The sequence below is a fragment of the Triturus cristatus genome, unplaced genomic scaffold (genome assembly GCF_964204655.1).
Source record: "Triturus cristatus unplaced genomic scaffold, aTriCri1.1 SCAFFOLD_137, whole genome shotgun sequence".
In the NCBI taxonomy this organism is placed as follows: domain Eukaryota; kingdom Metazoa; phylum Chordata; class Amphibia; order Caudata; family Salamandridae; genus Triturus; species Triturus cristatus.
In genome coordinates this window covers 183026-209676 of record NW_028187373.1, presented here as the reverse complement: position 1 = coordinate 209676, position 26651 = coordinate 183026, and the positions used below count along the sequence as shown (strand labels likewise).

Genomic DNA, 26651 nt, shown 5'->3' with positions numbered 1-26651 from the left:
AGTTCAACCGAGATAAAAGTGAGTTATGCAGAAGTAGTATTGCTCCAGCAAGGCATCCTCTCAAAATGTAAAACCATAGACTAGTTCCCAGCCTCCACGTCGGACTTCCAAAGCACCAATATTCTTTCAAATATTCCCAAATCGCTTTACCTGCTTCCCCTTATTTTATAACATTTTTAAAGACGAAAATCGGAGAAAAGCTGCCGCATCAAAACGAAATTGTGACTGCTCCTTTTAGTTTGTTTGAGTAGGTCCTTGGAACATCACATTTTGCTTCCACACTTTTATGGCTTATAACGGTGGTCTCCTTTTAGCCCCTTTTTAGTTTTTAGGTCTCGGCTAGCGAAGGCTGCGCTTGCGCAGTCTCGCTCGCGAGATTTAATGACTTGGAGAAGAGGGGCTTGAACCCGCCCCTCTTCTCCCCTGTTCTCCATTGGCTGGCCTCTTGAATGCTGGCCAGCCATTGGAGAAGAGGTCAGTCATTCCGATTAGGCCCCGTCCTTTTCGGATCGGGGGGCGTGTTTTTTGCAAGAAGTCTCATTCTCTCCTCCAGCCAATGGCTGGAGGAGAGAAAAGACAAACACGCCCCCCGAATCCGAAAATGCCGCTGCGTTTCTCCGAGGCATTTCTGCTCTGCCTCGGAGAAAGGCGGTGATGTGCCTTTTGCTCTGCCTTGTTTTCCCTCTCACTGACTGTGACCCTCCCTTCATGCGTATCTTTCGGAGCCTCTCTCTCTCCGTTCCCATCTCCCTCTCCACCCTAACGAATGCATCCCCTCTCTCTTTGCGTCACGCCTTCTCTCCCTTGTTTTGTCTCGTCCGCTTCTCGCTTTTTATTCTCGTCTCCTTCAGATCCAATTACAGTTTCACTCCTTTCATAAGCTTGGTGTCCTCCCTCCACGGATTAAATGTTATCCATTCCCCAGTAACCTGGCATCTGCCTCACACCATCACTTTCTATCACATGCCCGCTTCCGCCCGGCTAGTTATCTGCCCACCTCTCCCTCCCCATCCCCGTACTCTTTCTCTGTCTCTATCCCTCATTCTCTCCCGTGTCCTCTTCCCTTCACACACCCTCTCCCGTTACAGGTCCATTTACATCCTTTCTCCTGGTTGTCTGACGTCCTCGTCGCCTTCTTTAGTTATTTATTTGACACGTTTGCACGTCATCTAAAAAAATACGCATCTATCTTTCGCCCCGTACCCGGTCGGGTGTCCGTGCAGCCTCCCTACTCTTCTCTCCTTCTTTATTCACTCTTTCTTTTTTTTTGTCGCTCGCTCTGGTTCTTCTTCTTTCATTCTTTCTTCGTAACCTCTCCCTTTCTCTACACGCCTCCCACGCTTCATATCCCACTTTTCACCTATTCAGTTGGCCGCCTCGGTGTTTAGAAGCTGCCTGCGGGGTCCAGGTGGGGAATTACAGCCCCCCAAAAAAATCAAGACCTGCAACGTTTCCGTTTAAAAAAAAATTATTCTACTGTTATCGGTCATTATTTTGAAAGTATGAAAGAAATGCTGAAAAACAAGATTATCATGTGCGACAAGATTACCATGTACATCATTGAATTAAAATTTGAAAAAGCTTCCATCAATAAAAAAGCCTGCCTACTCCTGAAATCGAATGCAGGAGGCTTCTCATTCCAACATGGCTACTGCATTAACTACAAACATACTGTAATAGCAGAGAGGCGGACTAACTGAAAATTGTACCAATCAGCAATGTCTTGCAAGAGTAGTCTGTGTGCGGCCTCACGTGATTGGTCCGTAAAAGTGAAGACGCCTACAAAGCTAAGTGTAGAAGAGGAAAGCTTTCTTTGATTGGACTCTTAGTGTAGGATCGTATTCGAGACTTTTCGCAATAAAATAATGTACTCTTTCATGACTAATCGCGTAAAGTAGCGCCTGAATGTTTTTAGTTCAGTAAAACGTGAGTCACGGTGTTTCGTACTAGGTTGGATATGGCTAGGCTGCTCAGGCGAGTTATTGGACAACAGGATCGCGCGTCTCCGGAGGACCGACCCTGCCTCTTGTTGGGGGAAGTTAGTTCCGGAAAGACCTCGCTACTGCTGGCGGCCGCTCTCAGCTCGTCGGCGGAAGAGAGTCGACGGACAGTGTTTATTTCGCGAAGACCACTGCAGAGTCTTCCAGAGAGCGCGCGAGACCCTCTTATTTTGAAGGTGCGAAGGAGTACTTTAAATTCCAGTCCCTTAGTTTAATGAGCTATTGAAATTGGCGGGAAGGAAAGAGGTCACTTCGTATTTTGAATAAAGTGTGTATCTGGGTGGCACTGCCGTTAATACATCCCGTCCTTTGGAGGAGCAGGTGCAGTAGTATTGGTGGTCACCGAACGATGGTTATCGCTGTATTCAGAGTTTACAAAGCGTGCAGTGGGGCACGGTGCTTTCCTTCGAGGGAATATGACACACTGGCATGCCACTGCGTGAAAAGCCTACTATATCTATATATATCAGGCGCGCAACACCCAATGGACACAATGGGCTTCAGCTCTTCCCCCCCCCCCACTGTCGTGTGTGGCAGTCCGGGAAGAGACAGCTTCCCGGGTACACACACAGCCGCACCGAGCACTTCACAGGTCTATAAAAGACCATTTGCATGTTAATGAGGCCTTGCTGCAGTTTCACTCCTTCTAAGAACCCCTGCAGCTCCACTCTGCCTCTCGCTTAAAGATTCAGCGACCCCCCCCCCCCCCCCCCAACTTTGGCTCCAGTTGCGCCTCTGAGAGATATATATACAGCTGTGTGGTAACAAGGATGGTTATTTCTGTTTTTTGTTAATTGCTTTTTCATTGTATCAAACGACTAAACCAAGTCAAATAACGAACTTCTGGGTCATCACAAGCAGTAGGTTTATGATGAAATATTTTACTTCTGAGACTACAGTACCACTTTATCGGGGAGAGCAAATGTGTAGGTAACATTAATAATGAAGCAATGCAGATTAGGGAAAAAAAAGTGAAAAAACACTTTTACCAATTTATGAAATATACGCAGTAAAATCACATAGCAAATCGTCTGTATTTTGACTTTATGCAGTCTAACATTTTGAAATAATACATTCTAATAACATATTTGTTAACGTTTGTGATAAAAAAGTGTGCATATTTGCACAGTAATAAAACGCCATATGTTAGTCCTATCCAAGAAAATATTATATATTTGTCCATTTTAAAGCACTGGCGGCCAATCGCAATTCTCTGAACGGATGTATAAAGGTCGCTTTAACAAACCAGTCTTTCCCATGGATTAGTGTGTAAATTGTGCAGAATGGTTTACTTTAAATCACATTGGAAATATATAGTAAAAGTTCAGTAGGCGCGCTCTCAGGATACAGCACAAATAGACCCAGTTATTGCAGGAAATTGTTTAATCACACAACACGTTTCGGTTGCGCTGTATTCTGAGAGCGTGCTTACTGAACTTTTACAATAATGATGGCAAGCCGGTATGCTCTGCCGGCACGCGCGCCTCTTTCCACGGGTCCTACAGTCCCAAAAGGAGAAACACGTTTGGGATATATATTTATAATTAATGACAAATGGTGTATATGATGAAGGGTGTGAAAGGCTCAATTAGCCCGGCAGGAATGAGAGCCCGTGTGACTTGCAGGATAAATACATATCTCAGAATCAACTGCTTAACCGATTGAACTACTGGATCAGGCGAGGTTTGTATGGGTGCCAATATTGGAATAGGAGACATTTGCTTTGTTAAACCTTTAAACCTCTTGCCTCAGAAATGAGGGTGAAGTCAAGTGTTTGAGGGTGGTCCGATAAAGGTCAAGAGTGAATTAACACTTTTTTTGTGGGTGATATGTTTGGAAAGCTGATGACTCAGTTAAAGTCAGTGGAGGCATTTTGTTTGATGTCGGAACAGAAGTAACAAGCATTTACAATGCAACGGTCTCGGCATTGTTAAAGTAAGAGCTATTGGCATTGCTCATGACATTATTTTTGTTTGTTTTTGTTTTTAAAACATGTAGAGAAACGGCATTGTTATTTACAATGTCAATAGCTTAATCAGTGTGTTTGTAGGTGGCTCTGTGTGTGGGTGCAAATGCAATAGGTCTCGCATTTGAGAGTGATTAAGCTATTGACATTGTAAATAACAATGCCGTTTCTTTGAATGTTTTAAAAACAAAAACATAAACAGAAATAATGTCATGAGCAATGCCAATAGCTCTAACTTTACCAATGCCGAGACCATTGCATTGTAAATGCTTGTTTTTTCACCGTTCACTGTCATTTTCTACCTTTGTGAAGAACTCTTTATTTTACTTGGGTATCGAAAGTATTTTTACCTTCCAAGATGAAGGTTACCTCAAATGAAGCTCCCAGTCTAATTAGAAGATGGCGGCAGCAGCGGTCCATGGAGGGAGTTCCGTGGGGTGGAAAGGCGGGGCGGGGGAGGAGCAGGGTGGGTGGTACTAAACACCGGAACATGGATAATTGGAGGTAAGTAAACAATTAAATAAATAAAACGAATTTCGTAGCGCGCGCTGCACCGCATTTTGTGATGCAGGGCGTGCTACAAAATTCGTTTTATTTATTTGTTTACTTACCTCCAATTATCCATGTTCCGGTGTTTAGTACCCCCCACCCTGCCCCTCCCCCGCCCCGCCTTTCCGCCCCACGGAACTCCCTCCACGGACCGCTGCTGGATGGCGGTGGATGCTGGTGCTGCCTTCAAACAAACCAATCACCTTGTGCCTTACAGATACCATCTGAAGATGAATCTCAGAGCCCTTTGAGAGTGACCATTGATTCCACCAGATTCTAGGAGAGCTTTTCCCACTATGCAGAGTCTTCTAGATCAGCAGATGAGTTCAGCTTTCTTGACACCGGCCAGTAACTGAGTGACCACTGGTTACTCGTGCGACTTTGGCCTTGATGGGCATCAGGAGACCTGTGAAGGTTTTTTAAAAATTCAGATCTTGTGTCATTGTCTCCTTGCAGATGTACCAGTGTGTGTTTGCCATGGCTGGTTTAGGCACTTTGCTAGACACTCTGTGATGATGTGGATGAAGGTTTGCCTCGAGGAGTCATACAATGCCATATATTCAGATCGTTTTTTTCTAAAAGGATGTGCAACTGTTGACACTTTTGTGTTGTCAACACAGTGACAGAAATGCCATCCACTCAAAGTAGATAGTAGAGAATTGATATGGGGAAAAGATTATCTTGATACATGGTAACACAATACTAAGTAGGTTAGAGAGAAACAACTGGGACGTGGCTGAGGCATGGCTTGAATACTTTCCTTAGTAAGGGCTAGTCTGTATCTAACCATTTGATCATGGGCTCCTCTGAGGAGCTTGACTAGTAGGCAGGTATTCAATAGAGAAGCATTATGAAGGAATAATAGGGCAACAATACCTGTACGGAAACCAGAGGCAAAGTTTCAAACTACCAATTGCTCTTTGCGGAAACTACTGTATTTGGTACCCATGCTAATGGTACCATATGGATCCATGCTTCCCTCAGAGCCTGGAGGCTCACCTGAAGAATCTTGCAACACACTCTACACTTCCAGTCTCCACAGGCTGATATGACAACCACATCTATCAAGCCTGTCTTTAGTATCACCCATCAGACTCCTTTGAAGATTAGATTTGCTATCCTGAAGTAGACTCCATGTTTTCCACAACTTAAAAGACTGAAAGGCCTGCCATTCTGAGGGACCTCTGCCCACCATATTTTAGGATGCCCCCGGGCACCACAGACATCTCTTTACATTGACTGGAACCGCCCTTATGGTGATTCCTGTTAATGTAGGAAATGTTTGACAGACAGTAAAGTCAGTCATGATCGCTGGTCGTCAAACTTTTCAAAGGGTTTTTGTTTTTAAAAAATACACTCCCAAAGCCGGAAGTTAGTTTTGGAAAAACAAACATTTGCAATGCAATATATCTCACTATTGCAATAGTGAGCTTTTGGCGTAGTAAGGGACAATGTCTTTTACCCATGTGTTTGTTTTTGAGTGGAGTGGATGTATGTGGTTTGGAGTGGAATTGTTCGTTATGGAATTGTGTGGGGTGTAGTGTATTTGTGTACTGGAATTATGTGGCATGGCGAATAGATAGGGGTGAGAGCTGCACAGAATAGATAGAAAGGAAGATAGAGGGGGATAGGTTGTTTGTGTACGAAGTGGTGAATGTACTCCAGACAGAGGAGCAGAAAGAGTGTGTGAAAAGTTTAGCAGTATTTCACTATTAACTAGGAATGTTACAAAGACACAATCATATATTACCCTGGACATATTATGGAGTGATATTGATAAAATAGAAGGGTATTATGATGGCAAAAATCTTTTTTAGCTTGGCACTACTGTGGGCTAACATTCAGAGAGCTTGGCATTAATGCCGGCCAAAGTTTAAGGAGATGGATAAAGTAAATTGCTTAACTATTTAAAGTCAGTGAATACTGGTGTGGTTAAGCTTTAGTGTGGTGGGAAGCATTAGGATTTTCACGTTTTCTGATGGCTAGACAATTACTCAGGAGATGTGAGTGCAAAGTGGTGTTAGCTAATGAAAACATTTATCAAAAACATGTTCTTGTAAATATTGTAGGCATGGTTTTCATTGCGCCAAAACAGTAACGAGCAGAGAATAGCAAAGCAAGACTGTAATCCTACCTTTCAAAACTCCTCAAATAACCTTCTGATGGAACTCACCCTCCAGGGAGGCAGACAGTACGGAAGCAGAGGGCTGTGCTGAAGTCGCTGCCTGGAATTAAGCTCTTGACTTGGCAGTGTTTCAAAAAGCATGGAGATGTGACAACTGCAAGTGTAATGGAACAGAATGCCTGCACGGGGACAAAGAACTGCCATGCACCGCCAGGATTCCTTTTCATACTGATGAAAGGGAGAGAATCCCACCCCTGAAGCCACAGCTACAAACCCAGCACTAGAGTTAGGCTCTTTGCTGTTGTTCATGAATACTGAGTAGCTTCTGATCCAGGAAGATGTCTCCTCCAGTACCATCAACCGAACACTATGTCACGTGAAGTCAAGAATAACTTTATTCGGTTTAAATAAACCATTAAAGTATAACATTCATACAAAATACATAAAATGTACATATCGGATTAGTACAATAAAATGTCACTTGACTCAAATATTTCACAGTTTATCAAGGAAATTTAAAATACAAGATTCTAAAAAGGAGACGCCAAATTTATTATCATTTCGTACCGTTTCCTTATTAAAAGTGCGATCCTAATAAAATTTAGTACTGCCATGCAGATTGCTTCAGTGGACAAGGATAATAAAAGGTTAAAACCCTCCTGGTAATTGTATGGGTGGGTTTCTCTTAAAAGTGGGATAAAGAACCGAGCCCTTGGTTCCTTATGGAGTGTAGAGCATAGGGTAAAGTGCAAAGTGCTTTGTTGTGATATGTTATCACAAGGGCAAGGAGTGAGGTTATTGCACCATCCGGCCTGTTTGGGAAAGGCCACTAAAAAGTGCAATGTGCAAAGCCGAAATCTAGTCAAAAGAAATCTGAACTGCACATTGTTGTTAAAAGAAAAATAAAATTGTTGATATGAAAAGGGCTGATCGATGTGAGGCTACAGCCCTGCTAGCCGCCGGCGATTTTCAAGCTCACCACAATTTGCATTTTTTATGATCGATTTCATATTTGTATCTAAACTGTTAGAATTATCGTAATAATGCCCTAGGCCTACTTAATTATATTTTCCTTTCACATAGGAAAGCCATGGGATAGCCTCGGCATTGTCCATCATCATGTAATCCTTGATAATTTCTCGTGTGAGCTTTAGGTCTTCCGACAGCCAAACTTTGGTCCATAGGATCAATGGGGCAATATTGATCCGATCAGCAATAAAATCTACCCCTACCTCAGAGTGACAGAATGCTGTGGGTGCGCATTTTGGGATCCTCAACAATCTCTTTAAAAACTTGTTTTCTAGGGTTTGAAGTTGTGTGCTTTTATGATGTCCCCATACTCCCGCCCCATATGTGGCAATAGACAAACATTTTGATTTATATAAGGTTATCAATTCCGCTACTGGCTTATGGCCCAACTTACATGCAAAGCGGAAAAGACCTTCCACAGGACGGCTATTGTGTTCTGCACCCTGGATATAATGAGATGTTCGCAGCTCAATTTGTTATTAAAAACGTTCCCCAGGTAGTTAAAATTTGAGACCTTGTCAATTGTCTTTCCCTTTACCATAAACTTTCTAGATTTAGTGTAGCTAGGTCCGCAGACCAGAATGTAGGTTTTGGTAAACTTAACCTTTAGATCCAGGGCTAGCATAAAATTAGTAAAAGCATTCAGGGACTTCCTTAAACTGTTAGCAGTTAAAGCCATTAAAACCGTGTCGTCCGCATAGGATAACAACGGAATCGGCTTGCCCCCTATTCTGGGGAAGTCTAACTCCTAATCTGTTAAGGCTGATTCTAATCCGTTTGCATACAAGAGGAAGAGAAAGGGGGCCAATATGCACCCCTGACGAACTCCCTCTGTAGAAACAATGGGCCCCGTCCTTTCTCCCCCAGGGCCTAATCGTATGGCTACGGTGGTGGATGCGTGCAACCTACGCAATATGGTAATCAGATGCTCCTCAAAGCCCATTTCCCCCCATCATGGACCACAGTTTGCCCCTATTAACCGTGTCAAAAGGACTGGACAAGTCCATGAAGGCAAGGTTTATTGTACCCTTCCTTGCCTTCATGTACTTGCCCATGATCAGTGCCAAGTTGAGGCACTGTTCGTTTGTCCCCATACAAGTTCGAAAGCCATATTGAGTTTGGGACATTAGCCCTTTGGAGTCTGCCCAGATCTCAAGGCGCGCTAGGATCACCCTCCCCAGCACCTTAACCGTAGCGTCAATTAGAGAAATGGACCAAGAACAGGCTGGATCTTCCTTCTTTCCCTTTTTGTACACAGGGACCACTATGGCCTCTTTCCATGATGTTGGAATAGGGCCAATTATTGCTACTCTAAAGACATTTGTCAGGAGGGTGCCCAGAGTTGGAGATTACTTTTAAATCAATCAAGAGGTACCCCATCTGGCCCTGGGGCTTTTAGATGTATCCCTTTCTTGAGGGCTTCCTCAACCTCACTCACTGAAAGGGAAGCGCTCAAATGGTGTGCGGTCGTTGGATTTAGTGGGACCTCCTGACATATTTCCTGACTAGTAATTCCGTTTGGGTTGAATATCTTGGTATATTGAGATTCCCACACATCCCCTGGTATTAGTGAGTCCATACCCCTTGAGTCCTTTGAGAACAATGGGCGGTTTATTACCTCCCAGAAGCACCTAGAATCTCTAAGTGCGCTTGCTCTCTCTAGATCCTCCCAGGCCAACTTTCTCAGGTCTTGCTTCCTCTGTGCAACTATGGACTTATAGGACTGCCTTGCGCTCTTAATTAAGGCTTTATCCCGCAGGCTTGTGTGTAGTGCCTTCTTTAGGTCCTTTTGAACCCTTGTACACTCAGCATTGAACCATTTGGTCCCCCTAGATTCCCTTAATACTAATGGGTTTGTCACGTTTCTTGATATGTCCCTACAAATTCTCTGAAATCCCTGTATTAACCATTTCGGGGGAGGGGGGGGGGAGAGTCATAGTCGAGGCATTCCAGTATATGGCTTAGATTTGCTTTAACAGTGCGCTCCTCAAATTGGGGAGGATTTGTCTTGTTCCATTTCATTCTCTCACCTTGATTTGAATTATACTGGAGGAGGCGACCATCTCCTTCTTCTCCTGGGCAGCTACATGTAAGGAGGCAGTGAGGGGGTTGTAGTCGCTGGTATTGTTAGGCTCCACCTCAAAACTGTCTACAAGGAAGGCGGATTTTCTGGATATTAACATAAAGTCAATAACGCTTTCCCTACCTCTGCCCATGTAGGTGGGATATTGGATTTCATGTTACTGACCAGGGTGTCAACAAAAAGCAAATCATTCACAATAATAATATAATTTAAGTCGTCTCCCTGTGGAGTGTGTATAAAATGCGTCAGTGGTTGACCCTCGGTGTCTGTTAACCCACATACCTTATCTGAGCTATGTCTACATAAAGTGCAATTAAAATCCCCGACCCAATAGATACACAGGGGCTGCCACTTCCCCACAATCTTATCAATTTCCTCCTTAAGGTTTACAATAATATCACATCTATTTGGGTCGAAAACATTATAGTACCAATTAATTAAAAGAGTCTTGACCGGAAACAAGTTAAAAATCAAAATCAATTGATACCATGGTGAATTAATAACAGACTTGACATTGATAGACCCACATTTGAGAGAGATCATGGTCGCCAATCCTCCTTTCGCTCTCCCTACAGGTGAGGCGATTGCATGAACATTGAGGGAACAGTATACAAGGAAAAAGGTACCCCCTGTTTGCTTTTAGGTCCTAGAGGAGGGGGAAATAACAATATTTGTGAAACAACCTCTCATCGGACCTATTTCATTTCGACATTGGCAATTGCTCAACACAACATTTCCCCCATAAACACAGTCTTATCACATAGAATGTTTCTTATGATTTTATTATTTATCAAAACACTTATATTGTTTCTATTTTTATATATAGTATTTATATTTTTTGATGCTCATATAGTCATAAAAACATTTACAAATATTCACAAATTCATATACTTTTTTGTAGCATTATACATTAAAAGATCAAATCTCTAAATTGTGGTAACTCCCACACTGAACTATCATACCTCCATTCTCACCTATCATTCTCTTCAATCATACCACCAAGCATACCACACAAAAAATGAAAATAACATACAAAACTTTGATGGGATCCTACTCAATTGTACTTTCTATCGTAATTTTAAATTTAACTTTCACATTTAGAAATTTGCTCATTGTTTCTTATTGATTCTTCTTCTCGTCTGTATCTCGGGTAGGATTCCCAGATGTCTAAGAAACGGTCTATGCACGTTTCGGTGAAAAGACAATTTATATCACCTTCATCAGGACCAAATATACAAAGATGCCTTTAAATCTGTATAGTGTCCAGGGGGTTATCTGTGAATGCAATAGTAATTTACATAAGAAAAGGGAAATGTCACACTCTGCAATAACTTCAAAACTTGTTTCTACATAGTCATGCTCATATCAGTAAGTAGCCCTAAAAGTAGTTCATCTAAATGCGTCATCTGTTTACTTCTGAGAATTAGTATTTGCCTTATAACCCGTGCTCAAAAGTGGAAAGGTGAGGTTTAGTTTCGGGTAATAGATTGTCCCAATGTGACATAGCTGTGCACATAAAAAGAAAAGAGTTTCTAAAAAGACTTTGTGTGAACATGCTTAAAAATATAAGTGGGTACCAATTTTTAGAAGAAAGGGTTTGTTTTAAAATAATTCCTACATTAGTTGTTTGACATGAAGTTGTCTTTAGTTCTGAAGGTTTCCATGTCCTCAAGTACAAATAGTTAGTTAGTGTACCATCAGGGATTCATTTTTCTGTTATTAAAGACAAATTATAGTTGGAGTATGTCAAAAACATCTTATGTTCTTTTCTTGTTGGTTAGAGATTTTACTTCTGTCAAAGAGATATAATATCTTACCCCTAATTGTATGTTCTTAACCGGGACAAGGTATTCTCTGTACTCTACAAGGGTCAGAGTGCGACTTGTGCTCAATGCTTATCCAGTACGCAATCTGTTCTGCGTCCAACTTTTATATTATAGGTCCATAGGTTCCATTTGTAACAATAAATACCCAGACACATTTTATAGATGGTTTTCTATTTTAAGGTCTCTATTAATATGTGCACTTGGTTGCTTGTATACCAAGCTCGTAATATCTTACCTAGTTATTAACAGCACTGTCAGTCAAACGGGGATTCTCACTAGACTCATTATCCAAAATTTGAAAAGGACAATTTCTCTTTGTAACCGTGGTTAATCCAAGTGGTTTTGGTTCTAAAACAGATGAAAAACCAATCGGTATATTAATACGATTAGTGTAGAGCAGGTTCATAGTCATATTGGACATTTATTTGATCTCAGGCCTTCTGTCATATAAGAGATGGAAATCTCTCATTGTTGGTATATACTCAAGTACTATTTATGCCATTTGTTTCTCGTGGCATACCATATCAGATTAGTAAAATCATAGACAATATATGCCACTGCTCATGTGCCAAACCTTGTCTATAACTTCAGTCTTGTTCTCAATCTGTACTTTTGATTCGCAGAGATATATTTTTAAGGTGGGCTTGAGGAAGCTATAGGTCATCTCCTGCTTATTCATGCAAGGGAACGGTAACCATCTAATTCAATGTTTTCCCTAGACCATGTTTCCTGGGTACAGATAATATCAAAGGCATTTACATACTTTAACCACATTTAATCATCAAGTTTCGAGCGGATGCCTGCAATATTCCAGGAAACAATTCTAAAAGATTGACTTTTACAAGGCCTTATAGCTGGGTCCTCCCTATTATTAGCAATCGCGAGGTCTAAATCGGTCCCCCCCCTTCCTGAATCAGACAAGGTAGATGGGCTGGAAGGGTCGTCCCTCGTCAACCGCTCCTCAATGCTAATAAAAATGTTGGATGGTGTATGTATGTTGTGATCCGAATAATATGACCCCAGTCTATTCCCTTCTGTTCTGTTCAATGGGGATTGGGTTTCCCTGGGTAACCCTCCTGACCGCAACAACTTACTTGGGCTATATGGGTCCGATGGTAGTCAGTCAATATCTGTTAAACCCGACAATGCTTCAAATAGATTAGGATGGTGCCATGTGGGAGGCTGAAGAAGGGGGATTCTGCTCTGGAAACGTGGGCAGGGCATAATGCCCCTTTGGTGGGGAGGGTAAAAGAAGCCCAATGGGTGGGCCTGTATGTGCTTTGCAGGGGAGTCTCTGAGGTGACATAAGGCAAGTTCCGCCCATCTCCTATTGTTAAAATTCAGGACCATACAATTACCTTCTGTATCTTTTTGTGTTTTCCCCTGCCAACTCACTCGTCTTGCCATTATGATATGCTTACGCCAGTTTACCTGGGGCTGTATTTTACTAGAGCACCAATAGGCAGATTTATTAAAGAGGCTCTGACAGCTTTCATGATGACCTGGATGAGGGTGTGGGACCCCTGTCCGGATCAATGTGTAAGGGGTACATTCTGGTGGGAGGTCTAAAACAATATTATCCCGCCAAGTTTGCTCAAGGCCCTTATTGGGCCGTTTCTTGATCCCTAGTCCCCTGCTATGATCCCTTTCAGTGCTCGGGGAATGTAATTCCCTTTGTGCTGTGTTGGCCCTCCTATCTTGACCATTTGCCTGTGTTTGCAGCTCTATTTGAGAGTCTGTACAATTAACCCTTTACCGATGGGGAACTGATATATTTGCCTCTCCGCTTGTAGCTATTAGTCTATCTGTGGCTGACCTCTCACTCTCGGGAGCGTTGAGGGTGGTGTTTTCTCCCCTCTCTATCGGGCTTTTACCCAAAGAGCACCTTGCCTTAGGTGCATTTTGCTTTGCCAAGCTCCCTGGTAGTGACAGTAATTGGCTAAGCTGCTCCTCTAAGCAGGCCAATCGCGATAAGATAGGCTCTAGTGAATCTGACATTATTTTCCCAAATCGAGCTGCCACCATGTCCACATCATTATATAGGAAAAACAATGGTTCCTGTGGAATTATATACTATGAGGTTATGATACATAAGCATAATCGCAATATAGAGGGTTAGATAATGGCAGAGCGCGAAGGAACCACTAACACACCGATTCCAGTGTAGTATATTTTATGGATTTTTTAAACAATGAAGTTAGGAGTAAACATTATACATCAAAACAACATTTGTGCATTGTGTCCCAAGTGACAAAGGGAACCTAAACCTAAGTGACAATGTGAATATTATATACAAGGTTTCCACTGTTTGTTCAAGTTGCCCATTATCAAAATAATTCCATGTGAACAGCAGCTAATATACAATGATATGTGCTGGGAAAATGGTTTGCTTCTTCTGTTTGTCGACGGCGTTTCGACCCTCAAAACAATGTGGGGTCTCTTCAGGACTATTGATGAAGGGACATCTGAATTTATGATTGCGCAGCCTTGTGAAAATGATGTGCCACACATGAGGAATAGAGGAAAAGGGTTTACTCACATGAGGACCCGTCCGTGTACTCCATGTGAGGACAGGCTGTCAATCCAATGGGGTATGTAGGTGGGCCAGAGGGGCTCAATTAATTTTACACCACAGCCGTATCGTTGTAGAATCCCTTTGTGAATTAACAGTGACAATGCACAGAGTTTTTCTCGGTAGAAGATTGAAAAGCGGGACAGTGCTCCGCGTCTAAATTCAGAAAAAGCCACGTCAGTCAGCTTGATCGGGTACAATGAGTAAACTCTTTTCCTCTATTCCTCATGTGTTGCACATCATTTTCACAAGGCTGCGCAATCATAAATTCAGATGTCCCTTCATCAATAGTCCTGAAGAGACCACACATTGTTCTGGATTTTAGTCAGTGCACTCCTCTCCCATTTTTAGGTCTCGCCTGAGACAGCGCTTTAGCGCTGCTCTGGCGAGACTTATAGTAAGCGAGTTTTGGAAGTGCAAACAGTGGATTTTCAGGCTTCCAAATACAGTGCATGTGCGCCTCCGGGCGCGCGCACCATTTGGAGGCATGAAAGCACTCGTTTGCTTTCACTTTCGCCGTGATGTAATCGCGATCCCTTTCAGCGCACCATTTGGCAGCCTGCGTGCCCGCCCCCACTCCCCCCTCCCACTCCCTCTTCGTCAGCTTCAGTGCGCGCTTGTTTTCAGAGTTTTCTCTGATTACAACGAATGACTCACAACCCCTCCCCCCCCACACACACACTTCTCCTTTTTCCCAGCTTCCCTTCGAGCCGTTGCCCTCGTTCAGCTGTGTTCTTCGTGTCCGTTCTAATACAGCACATTACTTGATATTACTTTTCGGCGAACGGCTGATCTACCATGTATGAGGCCTTTCCGTTAAGACTGATGTCTTTGGGGTGCCTCCTGCAGGGAAGCCTGCTTTCGCAGCAGTGCGAACTGTGTACATTGTTAGCCTGTGTTTCTGGGGCACATTGTGATATAGCGCACTGCTTGCTATTACTTTTCAGCAAACTGCTGATCCATCGGGTATAAGGCCTCTGAGTTACCTCTGTATTATGTCACCACTGGCATGCAGAGGTCTGGGGATTAGTGTGCCCCCTCCGCATCAGGATTGCCGCCTTTGTGGAGCCTCCTGCAGCGAAGCCTGCTTTTTCGCATTACGAGCCATTGCCCTCGTTCAGCGGTGTTCTTCATGTCCGTTTTAATATAATGCATTACTTGATATTCATTTTCAGCGAACAGCTGATCTACTATGTATGAGCCCTTTTTAATAAGGCATAATAAGGCTGCAAGGGTCTCGTCCGTGCTTTTGGTGCTTTTAGGCTTATTGTGAATTTGTGTGCACACATCTATATTAGCTCTGTATTATGTCAACACTAGCATGGGGAAATCTGCTTATTAGTGCGCTCTGTCTCCGCCAAGACTGCTGCCCTTGCGGTGACTAAAATAGTTGTTAACTTGTGAACGCGCTCAAAGACGTGCTAGCATTCAGTGTTCAAGACCAGCACGTGTTCAGCTGGCGCCACGCCGCGTTAATTAGCTTACTGCTTTGTTGTTCGACAATTGAGGTTTCTACAACTCTCAGGAGAGGACATAGGCAGCCGTCTCACTGGCGCCATGTGTGCTTCTTTCCTTAACAAGCACATGAGGAATGCAATCTCGCTTAAGTGTTTAGTTGTTTCCATGAGTCTTCTATATTTGTGTTCGTTTTTTTTTACTTGCTTATGGTAGCTGCTTTTGTAAATATGTGTTAAAGCTACGATCTAGTCTGCTTTGTTAGAAAATTCAGCTGACTTAGTCTTTTTTTGGTATTGCCGGTACTTGTGGTATTACAAAATCATGTACCGCGTTGGGTGCTAGCCTTAATTGAAGGCTTATGGAGAGAATATTAGGCATGTGGTTCCCTTAAAAGGCTGCAGGTACAGTAATTCATCTGTAAGCATTGATGCGGTGCTCAAACGTCATACAGCATAATACAAGCCTGCTGCTTTTATAAACCTTTACATTCTGGCATACTGTTTACAAGGCTTCTTTTATGAGGCATAACGGCTCACTGTTTAGGGGCCTGTGTGTACAGTTAAGAAATTGTATATCACGTTGAGGGCTCGCCTTTAAAACAAATCTGCAAACAAGATTATGCATGTGATCGGTCTTAAAATGCAGCGTTTTGTGTAAAATGACTACAAGCTACAGGTAAACAAGCTGTGTGGCTACACTGTGCTTGTTTACTACAGATCTCGAGTGCAGCCCTGCTCCGCTGCTTCTCTGAAGGACCGTTATTCATTATTTCCCCCTACTTCTTTTTTTTTTTATTATTGCTTTGTCCCAGCCTGGGTAATTGGGGCCAAAACATTAAACTAATAGAAATGGGTACACATTCTGATTCTCTGAAAGATTTTTGCTATGTAGATGATTATTTTTGAAGTATTCAAAGTAAGACAGGGTACATCAGTTCTCATAACGAAGTCATTAGATGACAATGATGAAACGTAAATTTACTTTTAACTTCATTCTCGTTTCTAAACACACACTGCTGCACGCCACACACTGCTGCTTGCCGCTGCACGCCGCACACTGCTGCACGCCGCACACTGCTGCACGCCACACACTGCTGCACGCCACACACTGCTGCACGCCACACACTGCTGCATGCCTCACACTGCTACACGCCTCACACTGCTACACGCCTCACACTGCTACACGCCTCACACTGCTGCACACTGCTGCATGCCACACACTGCTGCACGCAACACACTGCTGCACGCAACACAATGCTACACGAAACACTGCTGCACGCCGCACACTGCTGCACGCCATATACTGCTGCACACTGCTGCATTACACACTGCTGCATGCTGCACGACACTGCTGCACGCCACACACTGCTGCACGCCGCACACTGCTGCACGCCGCTGCACGCCACACAGTGCTGCATGCCTCACACTGCTACACGAAACACTGCTGCATGCCGCACGCCGCACTCTGCTGCACGCCGCACACTGCTGCACACTGCTGCACGCCGCACACTGCTGCACGCCGCACACTGCTTTTATGCGAGTTTATGCTACTGACATTGTAAATGACAATGGCTTTTATTTGTTTTAAAACCAAACATAAATAAAAGGCATTGTAATTTTACAATGCCAATAGCTCAAACTCTTATAAATGCGAGACCTATTGCATTGCAAATGCTTGTTATTTCCTTCTCGCCTCCAGTCTTCTCTCCGGGATCCCATGACGTTCAACAGCAGGCCAGTGGCATGTAGGAACAGGCCTAAATGTTCCCCCTCCAGATAACGACATGGATGGTGCCTCACTTGATGCACAGGGAAAGGGTGGGGGGGTGGGGGGGAGACGCTGCATTTGCGCTCAGGAAGCAAACAAGGAGGGGTAAAGCAATAAAGCATTGCATGAGAGCAGCCAACTTTGAAGCTCCAAGGGGGGCTGCCATTGCAAAGAAAAAATAAATCGGCGGCCGTGAAGTGCTTTTGTTGTGTGAGAAGCCTGCCTGTATGTTTGTACCACCGAAATGAAACGTTTCCGACGGAGATGGCCACTACGTGTAGGGAGACGATGTAGTGCAAATGTAAACAAGAAAAGAAAGGGGCAGTTGCTCTTGTGGGTAATTAGGAGTGGCTATTGTGCTGCCTAAAAAAATTCAAATAATGAAAAAATAGAGTTAGGCGAGCCGCGCAGCGGCGCTGCCACCGTTGTTTAAGATTAAGGGCGGCATGCCATGCTACTTAAATTTTTTTTTTAAAAAGATGAATATTAAAAAATTTCGTTTGGCAAGCCCCACAGAAGAAAAGAAAGGCGTGGCTGCCATTGTTAAAGATGATGGGTCGTGTGCAGCGTCACCGTGCAGTTATACCGCAGGGTGGGCTGAAGAAGTGGGAGAGTGTGTCCTGCCTGCAACAGCAGCTAGGGCAAAGTCATTAATAAAATAGTGTCCAGAAACTGTAAATACAACATACTGAGCAACAACACATGCAACAGGGGCAGTCCTCATGGGAGGTTACAACAGAAGAAAACGCAATACTTGGGAGGTACTACTAAGCCTATTAATGAATCAAAAGTTACTATTTAAACAAAGGACAGTAACAGAAGCCAATTTAAAAGATGACCAGAGCTTAAAGTCCATACCTGAATACAGCATGTCTCAAAGAGACAGCGCAAGCACTGCCTAGGCGAGATCGAAAAACTAATGGCCATTACACCCTAGGAGATTGTTTTCCCACGATGTGGGGGTAATTTGGTTTTTTTTCCTATCCCTCCCTGCTATGTTTTTCCTGGTGGTGACAGAAAGGAAAAAACAGACTTTACACTATCCACCCTAAATAAGGCAGTGTAATACCCTTCCTCCAATGGCCCTTTCTCCGAAGTATTCTGTGGACGGACCCAACAGGAGGTCCGTTGATGGACAACTTACAGGACGCCTGTCTCTAAATGTGGTGGGAGGACTAAGAGTTTGGTGGGCAGGGTACTCCATCAAATTTGCGACCAAGTATCCTGTCTGCCAAATTCTAAATTAGCGACCAGTCATTCACGTCCATGAATTTGTTTTATCTTGTGTATGTCTCCAGCATTCCCTTTTCACATGCCGCTTTTTGGGTTTTCTAACATCCCTGAAGGGCATTGTACCCACACAGTCTCCATGAAAATGTGTATATTAGCTTAATGTAACCCTGGGAAGTGCCCTCAGTCTCTTCCAACTGGTTCATGATGTCACTTTGCAAAAATGTGGTAGAAGCTGCAGGCACCCTTTGACACATGCTACTGAGAGAGCGGCTAGAACCCCCGTATTCCCACTAGTATTATCCATTCAGTAGCCTCTAATTTGTGATGGCAACAAGAGAATGTAAAGATGGGTCTTTGAACCCTGCTTATTTTCTGTTCTGGGGTGCTACGGGCCAAGCCACTGATAGCATCTGCTAGCCCAACCTGACTTCAATAAATTGGTAATGTGGGGATAGCATAAGACCTCTCTTACACAGTGAATGAATATTTGTAAAGCTAGCACAATTAAAATACAGTTAAAATGTAAGACTGCAAGGTAAGGAATTGAAATTAAAAACAAAATCTAATGAACATTGGTTTGACAAGAGGGGAAACACAGTAATCATATAACACAAATCCACGCGTATCACAATAAGAGAATTTGATACTAGCAGCTGTACCACAAACCACAGGGAAAAGATTAATGAGAATCCACACATGCAGCAGTTTCACAAAGCCACAGCTTCTACAATACCATGAATCCGTCATTACTGCTATTCCACAATACCACATATTCACAACGAAGGAGTCAATACTTGCAGCTATTTCACAAAACCACAAGGAGCAAAATAACACAAAAAATACTTGCAGCTGTTCCATACCATGCAGCAATCACAACACAAATCTGCTTGCAGCTTTGATACACGTTCAAAGTCAGGCCAGGTCCTGGTGAGATTGAAGAATTTGCTTTTCTAGTTGTTCATCTACCAGCTGAACTTGGACCCACAGGGGTTCTAAAAAGACACAGACGATACCACAAAATACTACCCACACAACCACACCCAGAGGAAAGCAAAGGATCCCAGTTTTGAGTCACTTCCCACAATTTACCAAAAGGGTTAGCAGACTCCTCCCCATAGGTTCAGAAACAGTGGGATATCGCTAGCCAATCGATTAGCAGCCGTAAACCACCATTGTTATCCACACCCTGATGGTGGGACTGTGGCAATCACAGCAAAGCCCACTGGGATTCAGATTCATGTTTATTGAGCAGAAATGATACTGCACCAGGCAGAATATACAAAATGAAGGCACCTTTCATGTAAACCATGGTCAGCAGGCAGTGCTGCTGCGGTCTCCTGCGGTGGTCTGTTAGGCTCATAGGAGAGCCTAACTTGCAGACTGCCACTGTGAGAGTGCCTGCAGCATGTTCCTACACGGTGTGGCATTCACCATGTTTTGCATGCCACACAGTACAGGAACAGCCGTGCAATTCTAAGGGGGCACAACATGTGTCCCCCTGCATGCACCCGCCAGGCCCAGGAGAGCAGGGAGCCCTATTATGGCCCCCTTAGTTGCCTCTCTGCCACCCGAGCCCGCCATGAACACAGCAGTGGACAAGCAACTTCTAATATGCTCGGCGGAGCCGCAGTGACTCTGCCAGTATATTAGTGTTCCTGACCATTGTGCCACCGCCACGGGATCCTGGATCCTAGGCAGACGCAATGTTCCTGTGGCGGTCCAACCGTCACACTCCTGATACTGCGGGAGTGCCTGCATTGTGGCGTTGGTCAGGTCGCCACTACGAGTACAGCGGACCTATTGACTGCTATACTCGTAATCAGGCCCGTAGAGTCCTGGAGGACAGGTCTGGGTGAGATACGATGTTGCAATTTCCATTGTCACCATCCTATCTCGTGAACTCTACTATGTCAAATCACGGAGGAATGCAGGGTCTGCAGTTTATATCTATTTTGTGTAATAGCGCCATTGGGGTCAGGGCTTTATCATTATAATATAGACTTTGAAACTGGGGAGTCAATCGCATAGGTCTGCTATTCTGGGGGAAAAAAAGAGTTGCTGTTGCTGGACACACCTGGTTGCCCCTGAATGAGTCTCATCACAAGCTCCGGAAGCTGAAAATGTTCTTTCAAGGGGTTTCTTTTGTAGTACTTAATTTGTAAAAATATAAGTTCCAGGGCCCTTGTTAGGAGGCCACTACAGATTCCACTAGTCAGTCACTGCCAGTGCTGCCAATGACAGTACCAACATAACTACCAGCAATCGCATTCCTACAAGTGTGATCATTCCAGTCCCTGAAAGCTGTAAGAATGGCTTGGGGACGGCCAGGTATTAGTCATTTTTAATGGTTTGAAATTAATAAACAACTGTTGTTGTGCTCATCTCTAAATTGAACAGATAGCGCCAGCATGTGGCAGTCTGTCATAAGTGCTGGTATTGACAATTAAGTGCCAGAGTTGAGCACCGGAAACCACTGACTCAAATTAAGCACTGGTCCTTTGCCATGGTAACCTGGTGCAGCGTTCAGTTACCTGAAACATCTCATTCATAAAACTCTAGAATATGAGAGAGGTGCATCTGAAATGAACATTTCCACATCGAGCAGTGGGCTCAAGCCATCAATGAATTCTTAAGGGCTGAGTGGCTATGTACCCTATCCATCAAACCCTCACTTTTTCACCATCAAAAAGCCTGATCTGATTGGTCTGATAGAGTAAGGACATCAGACTGCCTACCGTATTTGGAGCAGATGGTTTGATGTGTGTTTAATCTGTCCATCACTGTCAGAACAAATCTATTGGTACTGGACAGAAAGAAAACAACAAGCATTTGCAATGCAATAGGTCTCGCATTATAAAAGTGTGAGCAGCTGGCATTGCTAATAATAATGCAACACTAGCTATTGGCTTTGTAAATGATAAATAAATGCCATTATGTGTTTGTTTTATAAAATAGATTAAAAAAGGCATTGTCATGAACAATGCCAATAGCTTAAACTTTTGCAAATGCGAGACCTATTGCATTGCAAATGCTTGTTCTGTGTGCAGCCCTAATTTCCTTTCCTCTGCGTGGGTAAAGACAAGCCAGCCATCTGTTCTGGGAACGTGGTCCTACGTAAACATGTCACCTTGCAGTCAACGTGGCGCTGGCTGGTTCCTGAAGAGCTCTTCTTAGGAAAGCACACGCTGCTTCTTTAAATGACCAACTTCTTTTCTGCTAATTTTTATAGGTTTAGGGACGTTTCGTAAGAAATACTGTTCTTGTATATTTTTCTCTTTCGAGTTATTGAACCTATTATTATTCAGAGATCTAGGCAAACGTGTACAGACTAATGGAGAATTATGTACTTGGAAGCATCAGTGCTTTAAATGGAAAAAAAAAAAATGCAGGCACTAACTAAATGTAACAGAAGGGGCGAAGCTAAGGGCGTGGCTTGGAGACAAGCAGTTAATTTGATATGTTCTTGGTGTGAAACGGTGCACAATTACGCAGCAACAGTTCTGCTATTTGTAGAGCATTCTTTTTGTCTATGTATTTGTTGTTAAATGCATATAATTGCACAAACATTGCAATGCACACACATTTTTATATTCACTGAATACCAGCGTATGCCCAGGACATTTGACAAACCATGGAAATATTTCTTGATTCAAATATTTTCCCTGATCTTTAAGGTGGAAATGTCCCTGGTTAGCTCAAAAAGGCACACAAACCCACACTCTCAGATATTCACCAAGTGGTATGCAAGCAAAATAAGCATACACAAATAAAAGCACAGATACTCACCCAATTATATGCGTTTCCACACAAGCCGGTACAGAAAAACGAAAGGAACAGAGGGCAGAAACGCACGAAAAACGAGTGGCACAGAGGGCAGAAGGGCACAAAAAAACGAGTGGAACAGAGGGCAGAAAGGCACAAAAAAAAAGAGGGAAACGAGTGGAACAGAGGACAGAAAGGCACAAAAAAGAGTGGCGCAGAAGGGCACAAAAGACGAGAGGAGCAGAGGGCAGAAAGGCACACAAAAAACGAGTGGAACAGAGGGCAGAAGGGCACAAAAACGAGTGGAACAGAGGGCAGAAGGGCACAAAAACGAGAGGAGCAGAGGGCAGAAAGGAACAAAAAAAGAGGGAAAACGAGTGTAACAGAGGACAGAAAGGCACAAAAAGAGGGAAAACGAGTGGAACAGAGGGCAGAAAGGCACAAAAAACGAGGAAAAACGAGTGGCACAGAACAAGAGCGCACTGAAGCTGACGAGGAGGGAGTGGGAGGGGGGAGTGGGGGCGGGCGCAGTGGTGCGGGCCGCAGTTGTAAAAGGCAGGGAGAGGGTGAGATTGAGGAAGGGAAAGATAGGGATCAAAGGAAAAAACAAGGGGGTGGCAAATGGTGTGCACTTTGATGTCCTCAGTGGCCCCGCGGCTCACTGAGGACATCAAAGCAAGTGATCAGGCAGTGCTTTTCAGGCTGCCAAATGGTGCGCGCGCCCAGGGCACATGCACTGTATTTGGAGGCCTGAAAAGCACTGTTTGCACTTCCAAAACTCGCTTACTATAAGTCTCGCCAGAGCAGCGCTAAAGCGCTGTCTCAGACGAGACCTAAAAATGACCCCCACACCCTGGGAGAAAACTCCCATGGTATGTGGGGTCATTAGTTTTTTCTTTTTCAATAACAAACTCCCGCTTTGGGGATATATTTTTTTTTTTTAAAGTTTGGTGTCTGCTGTCACTGAGGGCAGCTGCACACTAAACTTTCAGTACCTTCTGAGGAAATTCCATGACAGCAGTTCCTCTGAAGTCATAGAAATCACCACTGGGCCAACAGTGATCTCTAAATATGGCGGGCGATAGCTTGCAAAGGTGGTGGAAATGTTAACCTCCACCACCCTGGCGGACAGACGGTCCACATACTAAACACTAAATCGGCCCCTTAGAGCCTTCAATGCACAATAATTAAGAAAACTGTACTCCAATACAACATACATCACTAAAACAGAATACACAAAAGTTTAAATAGCAGTCCCATTTGAATACAAACCGCAATAGCCCAGGACTCCATTTGGTTTCCATACGATATGAAGTGTTCAATTATATGCAAAACATATTAAGTATAGCATGAGTGAAACAGTTAAGCAAAATTGCTAAATACGGATTATCAGAAACAACAACGGCGGACCTCCTGTGCAGCACCTAGTGCCTGTTACTATTTGTGAGTTTGTTGTGCAAAACTACCCCTACAGCCGTTGTTTGGCTTCACTGTGCTCCAGATCAAAAGATATTCTAATTCATGGGGGTGCACAACTCAAGAAGTCCAATCAAAACCAGTAAATAGAAAAAATAACTTTTTTATTCCAATAGATTTCTTTTCTTAAAATGCATCAAGTACAAGCTGTCCAGCCAACGCGTTTCATTCCCCACAGGGAACTTCCTCAGGGCAAAATTCATATGTTTATCACTGGTATGGAGTGCTTTACAGAAACAGTTTCAATATCTCAAAATCGCAGCTGTATAATAATTTTTTTAGAATTAATTGGAGTGTTCCTTCATAGTCTCCAAAATGTCTTGATCCTCCAAAGAAATATATATCCCAAGATCCACAGATATCACGATATTTGTAGGAATATATATAATATTAAATATTTTCTCAAGCAAAACAGTGTATTACACTGTCGCCCATGCGATTTCACCGTTCAATATGTGAAGACCTAGTGGTCGTACACGAACACGTCCTGTTCCGGGCTGCATGATTGCTAAATACCTCAACAAAGCCCCTTTGCAGTATTACACCAAATTGTAGCTTGAAATACTTTTGAGCTGACACATAAAAATATCCGTCTGGGTTGTAAAATATTTGAATATTTGGAGGTAATGTATTTCAGAGCTTAGCTTTAACAACATTTACCTCTGCACCATTTCGAAATTACTCAGCGACATCTTGTATCTACACTGCCTCTCGTGCCCATCTGGTTCTGCTATTGGATAATCTAATCCTAAAGTTCTCCTATCCCAAAATGACATTCAGTCCTTATCCAATCAGGCAATACAATAACTATGTATAATGCAGCCAGAGACAAAGACCTAGAGCTTATCAAGAGACATTTGAACCGTATGGCATTGATCGATCACTCAGAGGCTTTCACTAGGAGAGGTCCATCTGCCTCGTATCCAGAATACAGAAGCTGATTCCTGGAGCAGATCCTTCTAATAAAGTCAGATTTTTGCCAGCAAAGTAGTACTATTCAAATAGACTCTTTCACTAATCAGAGAACTTAATAACCCGGACTTACAAACGGCTTCTGTACCGATAGGTCAAATGCAAATTCACCTTTTATCAGTTACCCACGATTGTTTATGGTGTTCTGTTAATGTCACAGTTCTGAAAGTTCTCATCAAACTGAAATAAACCAGTAAAATGACGGTTTTGAAACATGTTTTCTGTCTGTATTTATCTGTATATCAACAAAGGGGGGTTTCAGGTAGGGCTTTTGTTTAGGTCCAGCATACTTGCCCAAAGTTTATCATAGAACAAAAGGGTATGCAGTTCCTAGGTAAAACACCCAGAGGGCGAGTACAGAGAAATAAGACGTGCACTGGTTCACTAGAGAGCAGATTATACTCCAAAGAGTGAATCAGCAAGAAGGGGGGTGGGCAGGATTCCTCCTTTCAGAACTAAGGCCCTCACACACCCAGCCAGCGAGGTGTCATGCTTCATCATCGGGACTGCTCCTCGTCGGGTTGGTGCTGCAATACCCAACGGGCACCCAGTGATGAGGCTCTTTGGCGGAGATCTTTTGTTCCTTGCCGTTAGGTGAGGTGTGGGTGAGGGGTCTAAGTGAGTGTAGATGTTGGGAAGTGAAGGTGTGAATTAAAGCAGGTTCGGTAGTCCAAAACTATATTTTAATAGAGTGGCTCCTACCTGATTAAAATTGGAGTGGCAACTCCTATCTTAAATTTAATAGTTCAAGACCGTAGTGCTCTACTCTGTAGTGGTCAACATGTTTCTTGCCATAATGTCTGAGAGGTCAGACAGCAATTCATCAGGACCAGTATGTGAAACTATCTACACCACGAGATATCGATAACTATCTATCTACCACGTCAGTATTAGGATAATTACCTAAACACAGGAAAGGATAATCTAAAAGACAAGGAGGAAGAAATGGAAAATCATGATGAATGTTGCATGATTGTGCATCCTTAATTGCATCAAACAATCTCTGTACAGTTAGAACGTGACTTCTTGTGCTAGCTCAGGTGTCTCAAGATAACATTGTTCGTGAATTTTGTGACAAGCAGCACAGTTATTGCAATAAAACATTAGTGAAAATTGTTGTGCCTTGTAAATAGGCTAAAAACAAGGTAAAAATTATTATCCACATAAAATCTCTGCTCTCACAGGCATGTCACGGTGGTGAACTCACCCTGTTCAAATTCTGCTCGTGCCTCAACCGTACTGGCGGGGCTGTGGCACCTCTAGGATAATTTATCCTGGATAAGAAATAAGGATATTGTGGGTTACCGTAACCGGTAGGTGAAGGTCTTGCCACCTGAGTATTTCCCGTTGGAGCTCAGACGGGCCCTGGAACATACAGGAACCCACAGCAACAACAGACGCCGTTGAAGCAATAGCCCCGGTGTTACCCGGTGTAGAAGTGCGGAAATGGCGTAATGGACTAAGGGCGGCAGCCTCCAAACACTCGCAATCCAGAAAGCGGTGTTTGGATGGTCACTCCGCCTCAGCCACTCAGTCCCAATCCCTGTGTGTACACCGGGGGCCGTTGTAATGCTAAAGCCAAGGGTCGGCTGGTCCGTTAGGCGTTACAAATGTTACCACGGAAACCCCAATGGATCCATTAGTCAATCTCGCTAGTTCCGTGGCGGAAAAGATTTCGGCCATTGCGGTTGGGGGCGATCACACTCACCTTGGCTCAAGTACAGGAAGTTGGGGTGCGAACAACCAAAGGAGGACACCACAATACCCCTTTTTTCCTAACTATATGGGCCCTCAATTCCCTGGATCACAGATGTGGAAGGTCCACCACAATAT

General features: G+C 43.5%; 1 protein-coding gene across 2 annotated transcripts in view; it reads left to right on the top strand.

Annotated features, from left to right (window-relative positions):
• STAC2 (SH3 and cysteine rich domain 2) overlaps nucleotides 1-26651 on the top strand; it is a 442182-nt gene that overhangs the window by 391008 nt on the left and 24523 nt on the right. The window lies entirely within an intron of this gene.